Source organism: Heterocephalus glaber, unplaced genomic scaffold (assembly GCF_053883595.1).
Source record: "Heterocephalus glaber isolate CG9 unplaced genomic scaffold, H.glaber_assembly_v1.0 deba00001497, whole genome shotgun sequence".
NCBI lineage: Eukaryota > Metazoa > Chordata > Mammalia > Rodentia > Bathyergidae > Heterocephalus > Heterocephalus glaber.
The window spans coordinates 71828722-71853358 of NW_028258320.1; the positions used below are offsets into that span (position 1 = coordinate 71828722).

Sequence of the window (24637 nt, forward strand, 5' to 3'; positions counted from 1 at the left end):
CTTCTTCCTGGCAGAGTCCTGAGGTGCACAGGGTGGACCTGGCAAGAGACATGGACATGTGTGTGTTCCTGTGTGCTCTCTACCCCTCTCTTGTAAAGCCACCAGCATCTAATAATGGTGAGGCCACACCAGTGACCTTATTTTACCCTTGTCACTTGCCAGAGGCCCCACCTCTAGACCCCATAGTTGGATTGATCTTGTGCCCTCTTAACACTATGGACCTGGGACTTTGCAGGACACAGGCCCTGCATGGGTCCAGGGAAACAAGCTGTAATCAAACTACAGCGTGAGGAGAACCGGGACATAGCTGAGTGTGGAGCACTCGCCTAGCACGTGCGAGGCCTGGGTTCAATCCCCAGCATCACACACACAAAATCATGGACCTACTTAGCTCAAGGGTAGTACTAATATTTTTACATTTTTAAGTTTCTATTTTTATTAGTACATGTTTGCAGTACATAATAATTATATTCATCATGGGGAATTGGTGCATATACAAAACACATCTTAATTCTGTTTTTCATCCCTTTGTCCTCCCCCTCCATCCCCACTCCCTTTATCCCTTGGTTCCCTTTCCTTTTGCAAAAGATCTGCCTTCCTGTTTCCTAGTATCTATCTTTAATTTTGGCTTTTAATTTAGTTATGCTTTGGGTGTCTCATAAGAGAAACCATGCAATATTTTAGCTTGTGTGTCTGATTTATTTCACTTAACACTATGGTCTCAAGTTTGGACAATTTTCCTACAAATGACTCAAATTTATCCTTCTTTATGACCGACTAGTACTCCATTGGGTATATACACCAAAATTTTCTTCATATATTCATCTGTTGATGGACATATAGGCTACTTCCAGGATTTAGCTACTATGAGTTGTGCTACTATAAACATGGGTCTCATGTGTCACTGTAATATGATGCATTTAACTCTTCCATGAAGACACCTAGGAGGGGACAGTTGGGTTTAATACTTTCCTTACAATGTGCAAATACATGTTTTTGTCTCCTCTTGCTTTAGATATTGTGGAAAGAACAAGATTGAAATGTGGCCATCTTCAAAGTCAAGCTTTCAATTATTTCTTTTTTAATTTACAAAATTGTCTATAGATAGATATACATATACAATGTACAATATGATACCTTCATTTAGGCAAACATTGTGGAATGATTAAATCGAGATAACACAACCTTTACCTCATATACTTAGCACTTTCTGGTGAGAATATTTAAAATCTATTCTCTTAGTGCTTTTCAAGTATGTAATATATTATTCTCAACTAAAGAAGAACCATGCTGTCCATACAATATATCTCCAGAACATAATCTTCCTACCTAACCAGAACTTTGTACCCTTTAACCACTGTATGTCCATTGCTTGCCACCTCCCCCGGCCCTTGTTTACCACTGTTTACGCTGTTTCTGTGAGCTCAACATTTAATAATTTCATATGATATTACAGGGTATCTGTATTTCAGTGCCTGGTCATCTCACTTAGCATAGTACAAACTTTGGTTCCTCTGTGTCATCACAAATGATAGGCTGGCCCACTTGTAAAAGGCTGAATAGGGGCTCGGCATGTAGCTCAGTGGTATAGCGCCTGCCTGGCAGGTGTGAGTCCCTGAGTTTGATTCCTTGCACCAATAAATAAATAAATAAGAAATAAATAAATAAAAGGCTGAATGGTACTCCATCGTGTGCATGTTTTCTCTTCCCTTGCATCCATCGGTGGGCACTTGGTCAGATCTATGCTTTGGCTATTGTGAATAATGCTACAATGAACAAAGGGCTGCAAATGTCTCTTCAACAGACCGATTTTGTTTCCCTTGGCTGTTCACATAGAAGTGAGATTGCTGGGTCATACGGTAGTTCTGTTTTAATTATTATTATTTTTTTAGGACTCTCCATACTGTTTTCTATAAGGGCCACAGTACAAAGACAGATTCTTAAGCTAGGCTCCATGAGCGACCTTGGAAGGGATTATGAACCAGCTCAAAGGGAACCTTTTTTATATGCATACCTATTACATTTATATGCATACATTATTTCTGGGAAAAATCTGTGATTTCATCAGATCAGATTCTTCGATGCCAAAATATTAGGAACTACTGCTTTCTGGGCATTACTGATTTAGTCAATAGTACCATCATTGGAGAAAAAGGTTATACAAGTTAAGTTTATAACCAGAAAAGGAAAATGTGCTGGGGTTGAAGCTGGAGAAGCCTATGGTTCCAAACCATTGGCCCTTTCAATTATGGTCTGTGAAAGCAAATGGATGATACCTGGATGAAGAAAACCCTCCTTCGAGAGTACTAGACATTTTCCTAAGAACTCTTAGCCAACTGCCAGCATGACAGGGTAACCACTACTGGCCAGGCACTGTCTCAGCGCCTTATTGATCTTAACTTCTAATCACTGTAATGCCAGAGAATAGGTACTACTATTAGCTTTGTTTTATAGGTGAGGAAAATGAGGCACAGAGAGATAAAAACCATAAATTGAGTTTACATTCAACATTCCAAGACCCTTCGCAATTATGGATAATGTATTTTGAGCTGTAATATATTGAGCTGAGTTTATTGAGCTGTAATTAGTGGTTTAGAATAATTACCCTTTTGGAAGTGCCTGGACAATGGACATGCTGTAATGTTGAAGCATATGCCTGATTAATAATAGAGTTCCTATACATGCAGCCCTGGTTTGTGAATAGGAAAAATTTACCAGTTCACATGGAATTTACCAGTGCCAATTGATTGCTTGCTTAAGTAGAATTTGGCTAAGAGAACCCACTAGGTAATTTGATTTTTGTAACTACATCACTATTTAAAAACTCACCTTATGTACATAAGGCATATCACACCAGTCCAGAGCTGAAAGTCAATGAAACCTTATCTCTGGGAGGTTAAAATTTCATTCATTCCAGGATTTGATCAATTGATGAGGCTTTAGATGTAATTCATTCTTTATCTAGATTATATTTATTTAATAGTTAATGAGCAAGTGACCCAGAGATTTAGATGGACTATTCTCTAAGAATATCACTTATAAATAACCTAGAAAAAACCAATATTACCAATATTATAATTTACTTACCCCATCCATTGCTTAAAGTGGTTACTAAGAATTCTACAATTCAAGTGTAATTTACATGTATTCAATGATTTATGGGGAGGAGGATGTAGGGAAACTGGCCCAGAACTTAGAGCTTCTGGGCAAAGTATGTTTTTGTTTGTTTGTTTGTTTGTTTGTTTTTGGTACCTGGGATTGAACTCAACTCCGGACCCTACTCTTGCAAGGCAGGCGGCGGAACCACTGAGCTAAATCCCTGGTCCTAGGCAAAGAATCTTTGATACTGTTACTTACTGTGTTGTGATCTCATAAGCTAGAGGAAGTCCAGGAGGAAAGGAGTTGAAGTGTAAGTGACCCCTACTGAGTGAAGGGCTGGGCTCCATGATCCATCCAACCAACAAGATGCACCTGATTCCTGAGTTATGGAAAACTTGTTCTCTAACCGTTTTCGTGTTGGAGATCATCTTTATCAAGTTGATTGTACATGTGTGTAGTACATAGCACTATTTACGTTCCTTGTGTGAAGCTGGTACATGTACATAACACATCGCAATTCCCTTTTTACGTCCCTCATCCCTTCCCTCCCACCTCCCTCCATCTGTTGATCCCCTTTCTCTTTGAGAATGATCGATGTCACTATTTCCTACCATTCATCTTTTATTTTGTTCTTTATTTTTACTCCAGATTTCTTTGTAATATGATGCTGACTACCAGCTAGAATAGATCTGGTTAACCGCAGTCAACTGTGTTTTGACTTCATATTCAGATTTTATTTTATATCAGACAACTTAACTAGAAACTGGACTGACGACTAATTTTTTACTTTGGAAACCTGTTCTTTTGGGAAATTTCTGAGTTAAAAACTGAAGACATTTACACAGACTATGTTAAGATAGTCCAAATGCATTTTCCAAAAGAAAATATTTGAGCTTTCGTATGTCCTTGAAAGTAGTGAAATAAGGTTCCAGGCAGTGCGGCTGGACAGAAGGGAGCCGCGCGGGGCCCCTCTGCTGCCCCTCCCGGGCGCGTGATGCCCAGGCCGCTGCGAGGGGCGAGGAAAACTCAGGGTGGGACCCCCACTTCGCCGGGGCGCCTCCCTGAAGGACGTCAGCCTTTGCCTGCAGCCTACTTCTCCCCATGATGTCTAAAAGCTGTGGCCTCTAACAAGAAATTTATCACAGCGACCTATGAGTGGGGTTCTTGCTGTTTTCTAAATAGCTTGCCTTGGTCACCCAACCTCAGTTTTTCCTTTACTTCGTGAATTGGCAGGACTTAGGGCCGGATTTTGCTGTTTGCGATCGTCTCTTCCCCACCCCCAGATGCAAGCCTCACCCGCGATTTACCTCAAAAATCTGTACTTGGATCAATTCACGCACGGTTCGCAGAAATGAGTGGTGGCTTGGCTCCAAGTAAGAGCACAGCGCATGTGTCCAACTTGCCCTTCTCCCTGACAAACAGCGACTTACGCCGGTTATTTTCCAAGTATGGCAAAATTGAGGTTACTATAATGAAAGGCAAAGATATGAAGAAGAGTAAAAGGGTTGTATTTATATTATTTTTTGGATAAAGACTCTGCACCAAACTGCACCAGAGCCATAAATAACAAACAGTTGATTGGTAGAGCGATAAAAGCAAGCGTTGGTATTGGCAACGGGAGAGCAGCTGAATTCATCCGAAGGCCAAACTACTTTGATAAATCGAAGTGTTAATAATGTGGGGAAAGCAGACACTTAAGTTATGTCTGTCCGATAAAAAATGCTCTGAGAACGTGAACCTCCAAAGAAGAAAGAAATAAAGAAGAAAAAGAAAATTGCCGAACTGGAAGAATTTGAGGACGTAGCAGAAAGTGAAGAGGAAGGTGACGAGCCGGCTCTCAACAGTCTCAGTCAAGCCATCGCATCACAGCAAGCCAAGACTGAAGAACAGAACCAATGGAAACCCCGCGCAGGAGGCCCCTGAGGATAAAGAAGAGCACAGACTTCAGTGATGAGGAAGAATTCAGTGATTAGAGTTGTGTAATGTAGATGTCAGGAAACTAAAAACCATCTGCAGCACAAATTATTTGCATAAAAGAACACTCAGGACCAAATAGTATTTTTTACCATAAAACAGAGCTTAGAGATGAAAAATAATGTTTTAAATTATCATGTTTCGAGCTAGGTACAGTGACATACTCCTGTAATCCCAGCACTCTGAGAGGCTGAGGCAGGAGGACTGCAGGTTCAAGCCCAGCCTGGGCAACTTAGCTAGTTAGCCAGACCCTGCCTGAAAATAAAAGATAATTTAAAAAGTTACACTGAGGATATAGCTCAGTGTGAAGGCCTTGGGTTCAATTCCCCATACAGAAAAAAGATCGTATCTCTACCTTGCCTTGGCATACTATGACATTTTAATGTCTCTAATCCAAAACCCCAGAATGCTCAAGTAGAAAATTCCACACCGTGCAACTATGATTCATGGGCAACATTATGAAAACTAAGCCTTCAGGTTATGTATGGAAGGCATTTATTAAGCGTGAGTGAAACTCATGCTTAGACTGAGTTTACACAGTTATGACATTCTGTATATGTACATACTCCAAATACTTCTGGTACCAACTTTTTTGTTTATTTGGTTTGGTTATGAGACAGGGTCTTCCTATGTGGTTCAGGCTGGCCTTGAACTCGCTACATAGTAGCCCAGGCTAGCCTCAAACTTAAGGCGATACTCCGCCTTCAGCCTCTGAAGTACTGGGCTTAGGAGGGTGCCACTGCACATGGCTGGTCCCAAGTATTTGGGATAAGGGATACTCTCCCCGTACTAAAATCGGGATTCATAATAATCAAACTTGAACTAATTTTAATAAAAACAAGACAAACAAACACTACAATGGTAATGGTATTTTTATCCCATAAAATGGTAGGTATTATAATGATTTGAAAACTTTATTGTAAATGCTTTAGTCATGTCTCACTGGTTTATAAGTACTTCTGAAATAAATTCAGTCTTTAAAACAAAAACTTCATATGGACTGAAAAAATAAGGGGTTTAATAGTAGTGTTAATAAATTTCAAAAAGATAAAAAAGAAAGTAATAAAATAAATTTCTTTAGAAGTATTCTAAAAATGAGCCTTAGATGAATTTAAATTTATCTTCCTCCCAATTACATTCAATGAATGAGGTAGCAGTTTACTTTGAACTCATTAGAAAAAGAACACTCTAAATGCAAAGGAGTTCTGTTCCTTCTCTTGTTAAATATTCTTTCTTTCTTTCTTTCTTTCTTTCTTTCTTTCTTTCTTTCTTTCTTTCTTTCTTTCTCCAAAGATTGATTCCAAGAGAAGAAAGGTAAAAATAAGACTGTCTCCAACCAGTCTCACTTTCCTTTTCAACTATTTGCAAGTTCCCTTGAGTATATTAGGATGTCTGTGCCTCTGCTTCGCTTTGATCTCAACCATGGGCTTCTACTTCACAGTGGAGCACTTTCCCCAAACTCTATGGTTTATCAGTCCCTCCTTGAGTGTTAATATTCCTAGGGTTGGCCTTGTCCAGCCATGGTGACAGTTGTAAAAGCCACCTATATCCTCCTGTATTATGCAGTTAATCCCGTGAGATATTAGATAAATAGCTGCTGAACATAGTCTGTGCAAGGTACTGTTTCATGGTAGGAATGGTGGTGAAGGGAATGGGAGAAGGCAAGAATGACATGTAAGAGGGACAGGCAGGTACTAAACGATGAATTATTCAATGAAGTATTATAATTATGATTGGTTCAATGGGAGAGAGGCACAGGAGAAGGAGCCAACTTAATCTGAAGGGTCAATAAACATTTTCTTGAAGGTGTGAGAACTGAGTGTGTTAGGAAGTATGAACTGGAGGCAAAAAGGGAGGTGAGGGAGACCACTGTAAGTGGAGGAAGCAGCATGTGCTAGGGAAGGGTGGAACTAACTTGAGAAACTGAAAGAAAGCTAGGGTGGCTAAACTCAAAGAAGGGTGCACAGAGAGAGGGAGACACAGGAGGGGAGACTGGCAAGAGCAAAGGCAGGCACGTGCTAGGCACTTTAGTATTTGTCCTGAAAGCTGTAAGGAACAATTGAAAGAATCTTCCTCAACTGGGGAGTCAACCAGGAGGAGAGATTGGGGTGTTTGGCAAAGTCTGTGTTGCATTTTCAAACGTTTGTTCCAGCTGATGTTTGGTAGGGGATGTCTGGAGGGGTAGTCAGTGAGCTCCTGCCTCTCAGGTAGGATGGGGGTGGTTTGGATTGGGACAGTGCAGGTAAAGAGGCAGATAAGTGGGTTTTGAGAGGTTTGAACAATGTGAAGGTAAAATTTCCAGGGCTTAGTGCCACATTGGATATTGGAAGAATTCCAGAATGACTTCTAGGTTTCCTGGTCAGCTAAGGAGGGTGTATAGGATAAAAATGAAGAAGGGTCTTAAGCCAGCAAAAGATGTCAAGAAAAATATCTAGGTGGGTGGAAGGAAATGCAGGAGTGTATGGGTTGCGAAAGTCAAGGAAAGGCCTTACTCATTCCACTCAGAACTTGAACCTGCTGGGCAAGGCATCAATACCCAATAACCTTGCATCTGGTTACATAAGAGCAGAGAAGTTCTGGAGGAGGCTGGTTGCAGACTAGATCCTCTGGTCCATGTTGGGATTCCTGCTCCAGAAGACAAGGCACTTTAGTGCCTGCATCTCAGCTCCCTCCATGATCTTAGACAACATCTTCCAAGATCTGTAATGATTTTCAATGAAAAGAAGATTAACAGTTCTCCAAAATGACATGATTTTAGAGATGCAATGCTGAGCATAATGAAGATAATCTTTCATTATGGTGCATAGAGTAGATAGGTTTATTAGAAATTCCTAACTCTCTTCAATCCAGATTAGGGCCTTTGTTTTTTATCTCAGCCCCATCAGAAGTGTCACTGGGGTTGTACTGAGAGTCACTAGGGCTGTTTACAAATGTTAAATTATCTGATTGGGACACAAGGTGGAATTATACTTCTTTATCTACTTGCTTTACCTGATTACTTCAGCTAGTGAAATGTGAGTAGAAGTGGACTAAGAAGTGGATTAAGAGCAAGTACGTAGTTCACCACACTCTTGTCCAAGTCTTGGCAATCATAGAGGCACATGTCAGTGTGTTGCATCCTTCATCCTGGGTTGCTCAGTGACCTCTGTGAGCAAAGCCCTTGTAATAATACCATTAACATGTAGTACCTGCAAGAAATCAATTTTGTTGCCATAAGACTCTAAGACATCTGTTGCTGTACCACGATGTAGCCCATCCTAATCCATCCAGAGACACTCTTCCCAGAAAACTATCCTTAAGGGTTCATGTGGGTTTTGAATGTTTTAGGACAAAATATTTGCCAGGATTCAAGCTCAAAAGAGCATGGCCCCTCCCCTGACACAAGCAAGCAAGCCTACACAAGACCTGTGATGCCCCTCGCTTGACAGGATAAACCAGGCCCATGCCCTTCCCTCAAAGTGAGCAAGGACACGACCAGGCAGGCCCACACCAGATCTGTGGAACACTTCACCCAACGTGGGCAAGCAGGACTGCACAGGATACTGGCACCTTCCCCCAGGCAAGGGCAAGACCACCCACTAACCCCAAATTCGCTGCCCTTTGGCATGGGGCAGCAGAGGTGGGGACTAACAAAACAACCCGATCCTGGATGAGGACAGCACCTGGGGAGAGAAGGGAGTAACCAGACCCTGTAACTGTTGACGTTAAATCTAACTGTCCGATTGAACCCCTGCCCCATGATCTACATCCAGCAAAGACCAGAGGGCTAATCATGTTTCCCATTTACCAACCGGAACAATGACACTCTTAGGCTTGGAAGGTATCCACAGTACGGAGGTGAATGGACAGAGGGCCCTGTGGTATAGGAAGGACCCCTCAAAACCCATAGACCCTAAAGACAGGTGGAGAGAATCATGATTGGTGAATCCCAAGACTGTACATCTTGGAAAGAAATCACTCATTCAAAAACACAGGAATTATTTTTGTGTCAATCTTTTTTTATTTTTTAATTTTTCAATTTTTAATTATTTTTTAATCTTTCTTTCATTGGGGTCTTAGGGGTTTGGATTTTTTTCCTCCCTTTTTGGACTTACTTTCTTTTTTAGTTTTTCTCCCCCTTTTCCTCTTCCAACTATTTTTCTGCTTCCTTTTTATCTTTCTGTAACTTTCTATATTTTATTCTATGTACTTTTTTTTTCTTACTCATTCTTTCCTGCAACTGATCTCTAATGCTATTAATTTCCTTTTAGTCTTCAATACAACCCTCACCTCAATTTTATCTTCTCATTCTCATATCCCATTAATTTTTCAAACTTTGTTTTCTTTCATTTCCCAATTCCTCATCCCTTCTACCTTTACTAGTATAACTACTAAGCTTTATGAATCTCTAGATAGCTAGTTAACTTTATGGTATTTCTCTTCTATTTTTAGTAGAGGCAAAATTGTTCCATTTAGTAGATGTTTACTATAGGTCATTAGTAGGTCAATATTTGGTTTGTCTTAGTGTTCATACCATAATTATAGATCTCTTTTCTTTGGTAAAGGGTGATATATTACTAGTCCTTAGGGTTTGTCAATATTCAGTTTGTCTTTGATGCTATAATTGATGCTGATTTTATTACTGTAGCCAAGATGACGTAACTGTTGCTATTCATTAGTTCTCTTTGAATGCTGATATCTGGATTCCTTGGAGTCATTAACAATACTGTGGCCCATTCTGGAGAACTCAGTACTGGGCCAAATATGCTGCAGCCTCTCATCTCAAGTGAATGGACATGGTCACATCCTGGGACAAAAGGAAAGGCCAATAGTTAGCCATGGCCAGAGGAAAACACTGAAAAGTAGAGAGCAACTGAAGAGGTCTCCAAAGTAGAAACAAACCAGTCACTACAATCAACCCTCAAGCCTCAAAAAACAAACAACCAAACAAAAAAGTAGAAACACGAGAAGATAAGTCAAAAAAATGCTTCCACAAGCTCCCAACTCCCTCAAAGCTGATCCAAGGTCACTAAAGGGAACCAAAAGTCACTCACCTGAGTTATTTGAAATGATACCAGGGGAGAAAACAAAATGAATCAATAAGACATTTGATAAGCTCACAGAAGATATAAGTAAACAGATAATGGGCCAAATAAACAAAATGTTCAGCAGAAGATAGAAAACATTAATAAAAAGCTATTAGAGCTAAACAAAATGATGCAAAACATAAATGACCAGAATAGAAAAAATTAGAGTCCATAAAAAGGCTCCAGGACCAGGAATGTAGATCAGTGATGCCATGCCTGCCTGGTAAGCACAAGGTTCTGAGTTCCATTCCAGATACTGGAAAAAATAGTCTCCAGAAAGAAATTCAGGAGATGAAAAATTCTATAAAAATTAAAGGCAGCAGAAGTGACCAACCTGAGGAAAGAGTGTCTGAACTAAACGACCGGGCTGTTTTCAGCGATCAATTAATGAGAGACACCTGAAAAACAACAAAGTGTGAAAAAATGGGTCCAACAGTTCCTAGAAGACATAAAGAAGTCTACCCAAGATTTGTTGGAATTAGTGAAAAATAAGAGGACAGCAAAAATGACATAAAAAACTGTTTACTGAAATAACTGCAGAAAGCTTTCCAAATAAGGAAAAAGAATTTAAAATACAGCCAAGTGAGGCATATAGAACCCTAAGTATTCCTGATCAGAAAAGAACCTGTCTATAACATATCATAGTCAAAATTCTAGAAGTCCAACAAAAGAACAGACTCTTAAAAGCAGTGGGAGAAAAGTAACAAATCACTAAGAAAGGTAAACCTATTATAATTACATCTGACTTCTTAACTCCAACTTTAAAGGCCAGAGGAGCTTGGAGTGAAGTGTTTCAAGCCCTAAAGGAAAGCAATTTCCAACCCAAGCCAATATATCCTGCAAAACTCTTGTAAAATTGACAGAGAAATAAGATATTTTCATGATAAAGAGCATCTAAAGAAATTCATGACCGCCAAACCAGCATTCCAAAAAATTCTCACATATATCCTAAAAAGATACAGTGAAGCTAACAAGGACAAAAAATCTACTAGAGTGACTATATCAGGTAAGGTGAGAAGTTAAGTAGGAGAGGGATAGGTATCAGCAACAGAAAATAAAATAAAGTGGACTCCAAGCCAAAACTGATGAAAAGAGGTAAACAATGTCTCTATATATTGGTTAAGGCAAAAATCCAAGAGCAAGAGTAAACATTGCTAACATGTATGTACCGCACAGTGACATAACCAACTTCATGAAACAAGTATTACTGGACATAAAAGACGAGATAGACATAATCACAGTTACGGTGGGGAACTCAATACCCCACGGTCACAAACAGACAAATAAACTAGACAAAAAAATCAACAAATATCACAGTTGAAAAAGATCCTTCAAACAAATCGGCTTAATAAATATCTACAGAGTATTCCACCCAACAACAGAATACACGTTCTTCTCAGCAGCACATGGAAACTTTCACTGAAATAGACCATGCATTAGCCAATAAAGCATAAATAAATGTAAAAAAAATTATTAAAATTATACCATGAATATTATCAGATCATAGCATAATAAAGCTAGAAATCAATGACAAAAGAAAACACAGAAATTATGAAAATGCATGGAAACTAAGCAATACACTCTTCTATTATTTATTTATTTATTTATTTATTTATTTATTTATTTATTTATTTATTTTTGTTACCAGGGATTGAATTTAGGACCTTGCACTTGCCAGGCAGGCAGGTGCAGTGCCACTGAGCTACATCCCTGGCCCAAAGCAATACAAGCTTAAGTGAATAATGAGTTACAGACAAAAATCAAGGAAGAAATAAAACAGTTTCTAAACTAAATGATAATGCCAGTACAAAATACCAGAACTTATGGGACAAAGTTTATAAGCTGTGAATGCCTCATCACAAAAACAGAGTGAGCCCAAATAACCTATGTACCTCAAGCTCAAAACAAGAATGATCTATTACCAAAGCTGGTACTACGAGGAAGCAAATTATAATGATTAGAGCAGAAATCAATGAAATCGAGACCCAAAAACCCAGTACAAACAATGAATCAGAGTTGGTTCTTCAAAAGAATAAATAAAATAGACAAAACCTTAGGAAAGAAGAGACTCAAATCAATGCACTTAGGAATGAAAAAAGTGAAATCACAAAGGACACTATGGAAATAAAAATATTATTAACAGCTACTTTGCTAATTTGTATGGCAACAAATGAGAGAATTCAGAAAAAATACATTGCTATATACATATGAATTATCAAGACTAAACCAAAACGTTAAAAAAAATCCTGAATAATCCATAATAGACAATAAAATTGAAGCAGTAGTAAAAAATCTACCATGTAAGAAAAACCCAAGTATGGATGGATTCACTGCTGAATTCTACAAAAGCTTCAGAGAAGATCTAACACTAATACTCCTGAAGCTCTTTAATAAAATTGAATGAAAAGGAGTACTTCCAAAGACATTTCTGGAAGCTAACATTACCCTGATTCCAAAACCAGACAAGGATCTAACCAAAAAAGTGAACTATGGACCAATCTCTTTAATGAACATAGATGCAAAAATCCTCAACAAGATACCGGCAAATAGAATGCAGCGAGTCATCAAAAAGATCATATATTATGACCAGGCAGGCTTCATTTCAGGAATGAAAGGATAGTTCAACCTATGCAAACAAATAAATGTAATACAGTATATAAATAGAAGCAAGGACAAAAACCACACGATCACCTCAATAGATGCAGAGAAAGCCTTTGACAAAATCCAACATCTTTCATGGTAAAAGCACTGAAAAAAAATAGGCATAGAAGGACCTTATCTCAGTCTGATAAAAGCCGTTTTTGACAAACCTACTGCCATATCATATGAAGTGGGGAAAAACTGAAAGCTTTCTCTCCAAAATCAGGAAAAGACAAGGATGTCCGTTATCCCCACTCCTGTTCAACACAGTACTGGACACATTAACAAGAACAATTAGGTAAGAAAAAGAAAATGAATATGTATAGGAAAAAAGTCAAATTATCATTATTTGCAGATGACATAATCCTCTACATACCATGTTACCCTGAAAATGAGACCTACCTGAAAACAAATTCTAGCATAATTTTAGAAGAGACATTCTCTGAGAATAAGCCATGTTTTGTTTTGTTTCAAAAGAGAAATAGGGCTCAATTTAGGGACTGTCTTCTCAAAAATCATGTTAGAACTTGTTTTCTGGGTAAATCTTATTTCCAAAGAAAGACTCTTAGGATTAATAAACAAATTCATTAATGTAGCGGGATATAAAATCAACACACAAAAATCAATACCATTTCTATACACTAATAATTAACCCAGGGAGAAAGAAATTAGTAAAAAAAAATATCATTAACAATAGCACCAGGAAAAATTAAATACTTAGTAATGAACTGAACCAAAAAAGTGAAAGAACTCTACCACAAAAACTACAGTACATTATACAAAGAAATCAAAGAGGACATCAGAAAATGGAAGGATATCTCCTGTGTTATGGCTGCTTGTATCTAGATGTACCCCCAAAACCTTCTGTGTTCATAGGTGGGGCTTTTTCAGAGGTGGCTGGATCTACATGTATGGATGTGGATTAAGGGTATGATAACTAAATTAGCCCATTGATTGGTTTAGCATACTTCTGGGTGTGGATAATGGGAAGGCCCACCCTGGGTGTGGGTGGCACCACCTGAGGTTTGTAACCTGGATGGGATAAAAGGGAAAGGGAGGCTTGCTGCTTTGTTGCCTCCTGCCTGTTCTCCCATGGACTGTTTTCCCTCTGCCATGCCACCCTGCCCTGGAGCCGGCCAATCATAGACTAAAATCTCTAAACTGTTAACTAAAATAAACCTTTCCTCCTTTAAATGTGGGTGTCAGGTAGTTTGTCTTGGGAACAGTCCTCTGATGTCCCAACTAGTGGCGCAGTTCTTCAGCCATCCCTGTCTGAGTATCAGTGCCCTTGGTTCCTCCAGAGTTGGGGCTTCAAAGGAAGATGTTTTTGCTCAGGTTTAGGATCTGGGGGCTCGGCCCTAAGTAGCCAGTGTCCCACCTAGACTTGCCGAATGACACATCACTTAGGTGCTTGTGCTCTCGTGCTCTAGAATCAGGTAGAACTCATTCAAACTGGGGCTCTGCTACTTGCCTGATTCACCTGACCTTTCCTGGTGCCTCAATTTCCCCATCAGAAAATTGGGATACTAACAGTTCCTGGCCAATGAGGCTGTGGGGTAGATGGGTTTCCCATTTGGTTCTTTGACATCAGATCCATTCCCCTTCCTTTCCTACTCTTCTGTATATCTTGGGCTGGTGGTAACCCTGCAAACTCATGCCTTAGGCTCCCTTGTAGCTTGTTTCACATAATAAAAAGAGCCGGCAGGCAGTAGGAGGGCAGAAAGACGGTAAACATGCCCTTGCTTGGATGGCAACTCTGATCTGGCTCCTCCTAGTCAGCTCCTTCTCCTTTGTCCCAGTTGGCTTTGTCCCTTTATCCCTAGGGAGCATAGCAGTCGTGTTTTGTTGCTAATTTCTCACCACCACCTTTTGTAGGACAACCTTTCTAAGTAGCTCTCTGTATTAAAGTCCCGCTACTGCACTGTCTGCCCTAGGCTCCCTTGTCCCTTCTGCTCCATCACTGACCCAGGACCTTGCTTGAGACAATGCCTGTAAGGCAGTTAGCACAATGTTTGGAAATACTGGAGAAAGGGTCACGACTATATGTCACAGTCCTCTGTTGTGTATTTGCTCCAGGCAGGTGCCCAGAACATCATTGGTGCTTAATCACTGTCCACTTATCTTCCTTCCAGGTTGATCAAGTCACCAGTCCTGGGCTTTTGTTTCATTCTTGCATATCTAATTGCATAGGGTAAAGGCTGCGCACCTTCCTCCACAATATGTATGAGACAAGTCACAATTTTATTTTTCATTTTCTAGACTTACTGTGGCTTTAAAAACCCTGTTTAGCCAGGCGTGGTGGTGCACACCTACAATCCCAGTACTCTGGAGTCTGAGGCAGGAGGATCACAAGTTTGAGCTCTGTCTCAGTAACTTAATAACTTAGTGAGACCCTGTCTCAAAATAAAAAAACAATAAAAAGGATTGGGTATATAGCTCCATGAAAAGGTGCTAGGTTCAGTCGCCAGTTTTGCAAAATCAAAAACTACAAAAATCAGCAAAAACAAAATAAAATACCTCAATAAAGAAAAAGCCAAACAACCCCTTGCTTTGTCTGGTCCCCTCCACCACTTTTCTACTTGGTCCTCTCCTGATGCGTTGCCTTTGCTTAGCCCTCACTCTGCGTCCCTCTGTCCCCTGTGCTCTGGCACAGCGAGTTACCATTGCACAGTCTCCTCTCAGCAACTTTCCTGGCCAGGCTCTTCCCAGACCTGACCTCGGTGTAGCTGCCCTCCCTGCCCACTTGAAGGTCGGTCACCTCTGTTATTCTCCACGACAGACGCTGCTGGGATTTCCTATTGCACTTTTATCATTTTGTTTACCAGTTTATTATCTTTCTTCCTGCTGCTCATTCTTACATGCCATAGGCCATTTGACCGTCAGTCTACAAAGGCAGAGCCATGCATGATGTCTTCAGCACTTAGCAAGATGCCTACAGAAAGTAGGCTCAGAAAGATCTCAACCTTGCTCCTTGCCTGGGCCCTGGTAGTACATGAAGTTTCACTCTTTCTGTGACGGACTCTGTCCCCAGGACCTTCACTCTCACACTTCACACCTGTCCCAACTTCACTCTCCTTGAAGACATGCTACTTCCAGTGCCCTGCAGCAATGTGAGGGATAGCACCTCTGAACCACAGCTGGACTCCAGTTCCTGTCCTCTTAGCCCTTTTGTAGACAACCTCTCCTCACACAATCTAGCTTGACTCCAAGGGAGAAACAAAAGCCCATCCGAGTTTTGTCTTCTTGGCCACCAAGTCAAGCAGCTTCTCACATTTTTGTCTTTCTATCACAAAAAGACTGTTAATAACAACTAGTCAGCCTGTCTCAAGGGGTTAGGGAAGCTTAAGACTTAAACCATGGAGCCAGCTACACCTCCAGGATAAAGTAGTCTTCATTCCTTAATAACGAACTAATAATATTTTTCTTCTAAAGACATGCAAACTAAATTCTTAATTATACCCTACTCTGGCCACCCAGGCGCCAGTTCTCCTCTACACTGACACCTGCCCAGAGGTGCAGCTCAGGGCTCGAAGTCTGGATTTCACCTAGTTCCTGCTCTGCTTCTTTCCTGGGGACTGAGCTGGGAACCCTGCCCTACTTGGTAGGCTTTGCTGACAGGTCTCCAAAAGCCTGAAGCCTGCTGCTCGGCTCAGTTGTGATAACCATCTGCTCTAAACCTGCCTGGTCACATGGGCCCACCCGTCTTGGCGTATGTGTGGCATGAACCTAGGCTTGGTGCAGTCTCGTGACATTATGTCTCACTGTAACTGGCTTTGGTATCGAGGTAAGTTTGTCTTCTGTTTGTCTCTGTCCTTCTCTCTTCTCCCTCACTGGAGTTCCTATTATACCTTGTGCCTCAGCCCAGGAAGTTTGCACCATGATAAGCCACAATTCTGTCTTCTTGAAGATTTGGAAGCCAGTAAATATGTAAGCGAATATATCACACATATTTTAGTTTGAGAGCCATAGCTCAGGGCTGAGTCGTGCTTTGGGCCCTGCAGGCTGGGCACACTTTTCATAGTGCAGCATTTGGGAGGGTCTGCTTTCTTTTGAAGAAGGCAGAATATTCATTATTTGCTTCTCTGAATTGTTCAAATTTGCATTATTTTTCTATAAACCAACATATATTGGATGGGTAATGCAATTTGCAGTCCAAGTGTAAGGTGCAATTATAGACAACATTTTCTGTTGGCAGCTTAATTAATACTCCAATTCAGCCTTTGATGTCTCATGTTTGAAGCTTAATCTGCTGATTAATTTACTGATGAAACAGCTTTCAGTGGTGAAAGTGAATCAGAGAAGTTCCATCCTTTTCTGGCCTAAGGTCTTTTCTGAAAGACAAAATAGAGTTTAAGGTCCCTTCCACTGCCATCCCTTAGCATAATATACTTGCAGGACTATTTCTAAGCTCTGTCTGTTTTATTCGTTTTTATAAGTTTGAGTCATTCTAGCAGCAAGTCCATGCTCAAATTTAAATATGAATCAGAATGCAGTTGCCTAAGAATCACAGAAGTCAAGACTGCAGTGGTTTACACAGGTAGAGACTGGACAAGATCCAGAGGTGTGTGACAGGTAGAAACTTTATTACACAGCAAGCGGGAGAACAGTGAGGAACCAGTTGTGGGTGCCGCATATCTGTTCCCTTTTACTCCATAAGAAAAACTCCAGAAATCCTCAGATTTGTCTTTCTCTTATGTCACATTTCCCAGAACTGGGTCATTTAATTATGTGGCTGCAGGTACATTGCAGTAGTAGAGAACAAGATTATCATAATTGATTCCTTCTTTTCTCAGGGCTGGGCAAGAGATCACCCTGAACCAAATCAGAGGGAGGGAATAAATGTTGGACAGGCAGGTCTCTGTGCCTGCTCCAAGTCAACTGAGTGAATTCTCACAGCCATAGGCCAAGGAACTTGATGGGGATTTTTGAATCTTTTTGGAAACAATTATTAAACAGGAGTAGAGTAAGTATCATAGAGTGCAAGCTCTGAGAGAGAAGAGATTCTGCTGTCTTGTTCAAAGGCCGATCAGTCTTCTCTGATTTGCCTAGAAAGGGGGACGGGAGAGCTAAAGAAGACAGACAATAAAGACATAATTTCATAACACATGGGGGACTGGGAGGTCAGTGCCTCAGAGTGGGCAAAGACAGACACTCCAAGCTAGCCAATAGCTTGGAGTACACACAATAATTTATTGGGTACACACAATAATCAGAGGGACCTTCAGGTGACTTAGACAGTGGATGATCCTATGTTGATGAGGATCCTATGTTGATGAGGATCTTAGGGCCATGAAGATCTCATGTTCCTCAGGGTTTCATGTTGATGAGGACAGTGAAATGGGCAAAGCATTCTTACAATAGTAGGTGGGACGAGATAGCAGGCTAAGAATTTGTCCTTTCTCAGGCAAAAGCTTTCTCATTTTTTATTACTACTGGGTTCTTGAAAAGCCAGGATGTCTTCAGCTAATGTACTCTTGCCCTTGAGCATCACAGTGTCATGGGACCATTGAGGCCTCAGCTTGTGACTGGAGGCAAAACAGAGTTGTTTCCATGTGTCATAGCTAGCTTGTGGTCAAGGTGACATTGGGCCTTAGACAGCTATAGTCATACTTTAATTATGAAATTATCTTTCCTCAAGAATTATGTAGAATGGCTCTTGACAAATATTGTATTTACAACAGAGTACCTGGCACTAAGTAGATGTTATATTGACTAAAAACAAACAAAAGTTGGGAGACTAGAGAAAAATAGATGATGAGAACAGCAGGGGCCCACTAAGAATAAATTATCCAAACTATTTCAGATAAGAGTCTTTGGTAGAATCACTGCTATCTTTTAGATGAAGGAGCGTGGTAGATACCTCATCATTGGATGGTGGCAAGTCAGCTCCTTTTCTCACAGTATTTTTGTGGAGAAATTCTACTTCTTTTTTTTTTTTTTTTTTGAGACAAGGTCTCACTATGTAGTTCAGGGTTGCCTCGAACTCATGGCGATACTCCTGTCTCAGCCTCCCAAGTGCTGGGAATACAGATGTGCGTCACCACCGTGCCTGGAAAATTCTACTTTCTATAGGCACATCTGTAGCAGTTTGAACAAAAGTACCTGGATAAGTTCTGATCCGTGAAGCTGGGTTTGACCGGAGTACAGTCTGTGGACTAGGCCTCACTAGGAAGGCACTGTGGTTTATTGGCAAAAGTGTGGAATTTAGTTTGAGAAAGGCCTAGGTCTAAACCCCTTTTCTGCTACCTTTGGTCTCTCCTTGGACCTCACTGTAGTTGTCACATTGCATTTCCATCTATGTAATAAACCCCACCAAATATTGTCCATGTTTTTGTTGTAAGCAGTCAATTATTTTTAAAAGGATTTTAAAAATAAGATGAAATTATTTGCCTTCATATTCGTGTTTTCTTAATTCCTTTTTTGTGGATCTGGTTTCTATCTAGAAATATTTTCTTTTTACCTAAAGGGCCTTCCCTTCCTTCCTTTTTCCCTATTATTTCTTTCTTTTTTTTTTTTTTTTTTTTTTTTTGCACTACCAAGGAATGAATCCAGGGCCTTCACACATATCCAGCCACTTTTAATTATTTTGAAACAGGGTTTCTGTAAGTCACTAAGTTGCTTGAACTTGCCATCTTCCTGCTTCAGCCTCCCAAAGTGCTAGGATGACAGGCAGGCACTTCATCTGGCTTAACATTTCTGTTAGCATGAGTCTGGGTGATGAATACTTTCAGTGTTTGTGTGTCAGAACATATCTTTGTCTTGAATTATTATGAAATAATTCTAGATGGATGATTTTTTCATCTGGTACTGTAAGGTGCAGCTGTACCATCTTTTGGTTTGTGTATTTCTGATGAGAAGTCTGCTGTCATTCTTATCTTCGTTTCTCTGTACAATAACGTCTTTTTGCTTAAATTCTTTATTGGTACATTTTAGGTATACAATATGTTTACATTTATCATTGGGTGCTTGGACCTGGACATGATGTATCTTGGTTCTTATTTTTTCCCCATTACCTGTGTGCCCTTCACCCCCTCCACACTTCCCTATTTACAAAGACTTCATTTCCATTTTTTTAATCATATTTTTCCTTTCCCTCCTTTCCTTTCCCCTTCCCCTCCCATCACCCCTACTTCTTTGGACCTTCCTTCCTATTTCAAATTATCAATTATTCATTGTGATCATTTTAACCCTTATTTACACTTTCAGTTTCTCACACTAGAGAAACTATTCAGTATTTACACATGTGTGTCCTATTTATTTCACTTCAGAGTATGGCCTCAATATGTATCCATTTAGCTATAAATGACTCTAGTTTCTCCTTCTTTATAGCTGAGTAGTACTCCATTTTATAAAAAAACCCACATCTTCTTTATTCAGTTTCCAGTTGATGGGCACTTGGGCTGTTTCCAAGCTTTAGCTCTTGCAAACTGTGCCACTATAAACATGGGTGCACATATATCACTGTGATATGATTCTTTTAATTCTTTTGGGATGATACTCAGCAGGGGAATAGCTGGGTCTTTTTAAGTCTGACTACTTTTAAGATTTTTCTCCTCATTACTGGCTTTAGGCAATTTGATGGTGATATTCTTGGTGTAGTTTTTCTTCATGTTTCTACTTACATTGTTGAGTTTCTTACATTTGTGTTTATAGTTATCAACATATGTGGGAAATTTTCATCTATTATTCAATTATTTCTTACTGTCTGGGTCACCAATTGCATGTATACTAAGTTCACTAAGTATATTTTCTTCATTTCTATTTTCAATCTTTTTCTTCCCTCAGTATTTCATTTTGGATGGTTTCTTTCAAAATATTTTCAAGTTCTTTACTCTTCTTTTTCAGTAATGTCTAATTTGCTGTTAATACTATGCAAGTGAGTGTGTGTTGTGAAAAACCTCAATGATTTTATACTCTCTAGATGTTTGCCTTGGATCATTCTAAAGAAAAGATTTTCCATGTCTCTGTTTACCAAGTCCATCTCCTTTCTCTTTTACTTAAACATAGTGGCTATAGTTGTATTACTTTTAAAATCTCTTTGACTACTAATTGATCATCCCCATCATTTGTAAGACTCTTCCACTTGATTTTGCCTCTCCTTACTATGGACTATTCATTCCTGCTTCTTTTTGCATGCTTGAAAATTTCAGTCCAATGCCATTTTGAATTCTACCTTATTGGGTGCTAGATATTTTTTGATTTCATGTCAGGTTTTTATTGTCAGGGCTAGGATCAAGGACTATTCCTAGGTTTGTACAATCACCCAGTATTTTTCCACTCTGACTCAGGAGTAAAGGAATAATCCCTGCTCTGTACAAGCTTTGGTGTTCTCTCCTTATCTGTTGTTTTTCCCTGGGCTTGGGTATCTTCCTCACAAGTGTATGCTAATCAGCTGACTCTTAGAGGGGAATCTTCTGCAGCTCTCCATGGTGCTTTATCTACTTAGTTTTCTTTTACTCTGCTTCCAGATCTAGCTGCTTTGCCCTTCCTGGTCTCCCAGTTCTAGTTCCTAAACTCAGAGTCTACCTAGGTCTTCTGAGATCCCCTGCTCTGTACAGCAGCTTGACAACCAATGCTGTCTAGGGCTCAACTCACTTGTTTCCCTTCCCCTATTATGTCCAGTGGGTAAAAACCATTGGTTTATATTTGCTTGATTGTTTCTGATTGTTGCAGACTGGACAGTAAATTCAGTCTTGTTCCATCTTGTCTGGTTAGACTTGATTACTATAAATTATTGTTCTGTTCATAAAGTAAGTTGCTGAAGGTGTCACTTGCTTCCAAAAACAATTTTCATTAAGTAACCTGAAACCCTGACATAGAATCTGCATTAACAAATAGTCACCCTTGTGCAACTGGGTGTTACAGAAGAGTTGCCTACAACAATAAGGCAGTATTCCCCTCTGGCTTACATTTACAAATTCCTGTGGTGCTCTCTTTACTTCATTTCCTTTTATTTTCTTTACTAGTGATTCAAACCCTAAGGCTTTTCTGTCTCTGCCCTTCCCCCCTTTTTCTCTGTCATGGACCAGTAGTCTGTTTACAAAATTTGATGACCCTTTGGGATTAGAATTCATCTAGTCAATATGCAATCCTCAAGTACTTAGATGTGAGCATGCTGTTAAGGTATATGTGCGGTTGAATAAAGACACAGGGCTCTTTGACCTCAAGAAGATTGAGATCTTTTTAAAAATGTGAGTATTCACTCCTACTGTTTTGAGTTGTTTCAAAAGAAAATATTTGCATTTGGGGATTTATTTATATACAGAAGTAGAAAGTTGAAGAGAAGGAAATCTTGTTTTTCTTGTTCCTCAGCTTCAACAAGTATTTATTGAAACTTCAGTATAACAAGGTGTTGAGGTATTAATAAGGAGACTGAGGCAAGTTACTGCTGTGATAAGTTTGTAATCTTATGGAAATGTGACACAAACCCATAAAGACCCAAGGCCTGGTGCCATAGCAAATCTGTGAGATTTCTCCAGAGGTATGACTGTTGAGGGTTGGAGAGATAAGCAAAGCCTACAGGACTAGTTCAGGAAGTATAGAACTTTAGGGAGAATAGCATGAGCAGAATTAGGAGTATGAATGCCCTCGACTTGCCTAGGGACAATCAGAGAGGAAGGGATTCCTGCCGGAGAAGGGTGGAAAAAGGAGAGGCCTCTGCGTAGCAGCCTTAGTGTCAAGCTCAGGCGTTTGGACTAGGGAGTTGTGGATGATGGTTTTTAATCCAGACAGACATGCACAATGATTTATTTTGAGCAGAAATTATGGCTAGTGTGTGCAAGAGGGACAAGCAGTGGTGGCACATGTTAGAGGCCAGTCTTATCTTTGTATTGCCAGGTCCTAGTTCAGACTTGTTTGCTGAGTGCATGCAAGAGGTTATCTTTTTCCTTCTAGATTGCTAATGCTCTTGATAACCATTGGCTTTGTCAATAGTGTGACAACTATTGTCAAAGAGCCTATTCCTGTCCAGTGCTTTTTTTTTTTGTATTGGGGATCGAACTTGGGTCCTTGTGCTTGCGCAGCAGGTGGCGAAACCACTGAGCTAAATCCCCCGCCCCAGTGCTGCTTTGTTTTAATGGCTAAAGTGTGGCAAATTCCACTCAGACTTCAAGTCTTTTTAAAAATTATTTTTAACTGTAAGTTGACTAATCAGTTATATTTATTAAGTACGAAATGATGTTAATGATATAGGGGAAATAATGTAACTTCCAATCTGCTAGATGTCAGATAAGCCAAGTTTGTGTTCCCCCAAATTGAAGAATGAATTCTGAGGAATAACGGAGATTAAAAGTAGGAAAAATTTATTGAAAGAGATAGCTCCTGAGAGACAGGAGGGGACCTGAAAGTGAGTTGCCAATGAGCCCACTTCTCAAAGGAAGTTTTTCAGGGCAAAATCACAAGGTAGGTACAATGTGGGTCAAAACTATGATCAACCAATAAGATGACAAGTATAGCCACTTAAGTAATATTGATCCAACGGAGAGGCAGCTAGTACAGTCTTTAATTTATTGCTTATCCCTTGTGGAGGCATGTGCCTGGTCACTCGTCTTTATCTTGAGGCCTGGCCTTCGGCAGATGATCCTCTAGCCATAGGTGCACTGTGTTTTCATCTGCTGTACTGACTTTCTTGAGGGCCTTGCCCTGACTGCCTATAATATTTTTACCTTAATTGTCTATATTACGATTTACAAATACAAGTAATTAAGTCAAGCTAATTAACATACTGTCACCTCAAATACCATTTTTTGATGAGAACATTTGAAATGTACACATCAAAATCCCTGTTATCAACAGTATTCACCATGCTGTGCAATATAGCTCAAAGGAAAGAAAAATTCCTGTCTTATGAAGGTGTTGTATCTTTTTTTTTTCATTCCTCATTTTCCTCCTCGGGGGCCCAGCTATTCTTACAGAAATTCTACAGTGCAGCCTTTTGGAGCCAATGCCTCCCCTATCCGTAATAAATTCTTCAGTGTTACAAATCTCATAAAAGGTCAGCTCACATATCTACACACTGACACCCAGCCCAGCCTGGAGGTGACACAGGCTCACACATCAGCTGAGTTCACGCAGTGAAATTCAGACGCGCACGCACGCATACCCGACCCATGCGCTCACACAGATCGTACGTGGACCCATTCCTGCGAACAGAGCCACGAGGCCAGCTGGCCCCGCCCCGCCCCCGCCTCTCACTCCCGCGCGCCCGCGCACGCGTCATCAGGGCGTGACGCTGCAGCCGGCGCCGGCCCGGACTCGAAGCGCGGGCAGCTGCAGCGGCTGGCGCGCTGGAGGAGTGGTGCAGGCTGGTGGGTGCAGGCTGCGGGGGCGCTGCTTGGGCCGGGAGCGGCGGACAGGTGCGTGGTCGCTCTTCTCCGTCGCTCTGCTCCGTGACCCTGGTGCAGCTCCTCCAAGTTTCCAGGGGGGCGGTCGGAGTCGCTGTTTCCTGTGCTCCGCGGTTCCTCTGGGGAAATGGGCCAGGCTCGTGCTGGGCTAGGGGTCCCAGGAGACCAGGGAGACCCCGGGAGACCAGGCTGAGGCACAGGGGAGAAGAGAGTGTTTATGGACCCAGTCCTCAAAGGCCTTCTGGAAGGGGGTGCTGGCAGTCTGCCCCATCCCGTGGGGGTACTGAGGCAGCAGGGGTGCTCTGAGCAGCTGGAGCTGGGCCTGATCTGATGACGGCAGCCACCACTGATCGGACTGAATGTTCAGTGCGTGTCACTGTGCTGGCAGCTCTGCGTGTATCGTTCAGTCCTTCAGGCAACTCAAATAAGGTCTATGGTACTATAACCATTTTCCAGAAGGGGAAAGCAGGGCTTTGAAGTTGACCAGCGTGTTCAGATTCACACAGATGGTATGCA

General features: G+C 40.7%; 1 protein-coding gene and 1 pseudogene across 4 annotated transcripts in view; both read left to right on the forward strand.

Moving 5' to 3' along the window:
• Gpam (glycerol-3-phosphate acyltransferase, mitochondrial) overlaps positions 1 to 24637 on the forward strand; it is a 69937-nt gene that overhangs the window by 12400 nt on the left and 32900 nt on the right. For 2 of the 4 annotated variants that reach the window (XM_013070043.3, XM_087185300.1), the window contains exon 1: positions 23994 to 24133. The exons of the other annotated variants lie outside the window; for them this stretch is intronic. The gene's annotated coding sequence lies outside the window, so the exon portion shown is untranslated. Of the gene's footprint in view, positions 1 to 23993; positions 24134 to 24637 lie in introns of those variants that run through there. 4 annotated transcript variants of the gene reach the window in all.
• On the forward strand, positions 4451 to 5022 carry LOC147825749 (zinc finger CCHC-type and RNA-binding motif-containing protein 1 pseudogene; annotated as a pseudogene).